Genomic DNA, 1,938 nt, shown 5'->3' on the forward strand with positions numbered 1-1,938 from the left:
GGGTGGCCAAAATATGTGTAGATGGCTAGGTATACTGTTCTTATAGGAAAGGTTATAAAATATATTAAAACAGAAGTCCTGGGTCAGTTATTTAATGCCAGTTAACAACATTGGTTATTAGGCAGTGTAGAATCTTAAACATAGTTGTCTTCCAAGAGTCTGTTATCTAATGGGAAGAGAGAAGATATGGATACCCTCTCCTGCTACTTCTCTCCACTATATTCCTCTCCCATAGCCTGGTTGTAAGATTAACTCTATGTACGTACATGCTGAATAATTGAGGGTGGATCAGGAATCTTTCTACCGTCACAGAAAAAAAGGGCCCAGCTTTCCTTAAAAATCAACTAATTAGGCTGTGAACAGTGGCTCATGCCTGTAATCCTAGCATTTTGGGAGGCCAAGGTGGGAGGATGGCTTGAGCCCAGGAGTTCAAGACCAGCCTGAGCAACATGGCAAAACCCTGTCTCTACAAAAACTACAAAATTTATTCGGGCATGCTAGCACGTGCCTGTAGTCACAGCTACTTGGGAGGCTGACGTGGGAGGATTGCTAGAGCCCAGAAGGCAGTGGTTGCAGTGAGCCAAGATGACATCACTGCACTCCAGCCTGGATGACAGAGTGAGACCCTGTCTCAAAAATAAAAAATTTTTTTAAATGAATTGCATAAAAGTGGGTACAGGCAGGAGGAATAGAGAGAAAACAGAATAAAGAAAAGTGATTTGTTCCCTGAAGTGATACCTCAGGTCATCAAAGATGTAAATGCAAGTTGAACCAAAGGTGAAAAAACTTGGACTGCCTAGAGGTAAAACAGACACCAATTATCATTCTTTTAAGTTAACATTATTTTTATTACAACTAATTTCAGACTGATAGAGAGGAGTAGGAACTAGGTAGTTATAGCCTATAGCCCCTATAGAAAGGGTTAAGCTCTTTCCACTACTTGGAATATTGACTTCTTCTCTTTTAAAATTTCTGCGTAGTAAGAAGGTCAAGAATAGTGCTCAGGAGTTCTAGATTCAAGATAGATTTAAAAATCTGGATCCAACACCCATTTCCAACATTAACTATTACATGACTGCATGACTGGAGAAATTACTGAATCTCTTCAAAACTATTTCCTCATCTGTAAGATGGGTTGTTGTAAGGATTAAAAATACCTGTGAAATATTTGAGAAATAGTAAGTATTCAATAAATTGAAGCTGCTATTAACTACCATATTCCAATCATCATTAAAAACTTTGGGCCAGGTGCAGTGGCTCATGCCTGTAATCCCAGCACTTTGGGAGGCCGAGGCAGGCAGATCACAAGGTCAGGAGATTGAGATCATCCTGGCTAACACAGTGAAACCCCATCTCTACTAAAAATACAAAAAATTAGTCAGACGTGGTGGCGGGCGCCTGTAGTCCCAACTACTTGGAAGGCTGAGGCAGGAGAATGGCGTGAACCCAGAAGATGGAGTTTGCAGTAAGCCGAGATGGCACCACTGCCCTCCAGCCTGGACGACAGAGTGAGACTGTCTCAAAACAAAAACAAAAACAAAAACAAAAAAACTTTGCCCAGATTCCTAATTGCAGATCAAGTGTTCTCTGGCTTCCCATAAACCCTGATCATCTGACCTAGAGCAGCTACTGAAGCAGCAGTTACTGATGCTCTTCTAAAAGCTCTGGCCACGGACTCCAGAGAGGGCTTCAGTATTAACTCTTTCCATTCCAGACGCTCCTTCTTAGGTGGTTTTGCAGACTCTCGGTAGGCTAAAGATCATTCCCCTACATCACTGCTTTGTTTTCTGGGTTCCTGAGCTCTTTCCCAGGTTGTCTTAGCTCAGATATACCTGCCCTAGCAGTAAGCAACTTCTGATGATCCAGGTTAGCATCCTGGAGAAGGGGTAGCTCTTGGTGGGAACCATTGTATAAGGCAGGATTCATGTGATCCTTTTT

Source organism: Theropithecus gelada, chromosome 2 (assembly GCF_003255815.1).
Source record: "Theropithecus gelada isolate Dixy chromosome 2, Tgel_1.0, whole genome shotgun sequence".
NCBI lineage: Eukaryota > Metazoa > Chordata > Mammalia > Primates > Cercopithecidae > Theropithecus > Theropithecus gelada.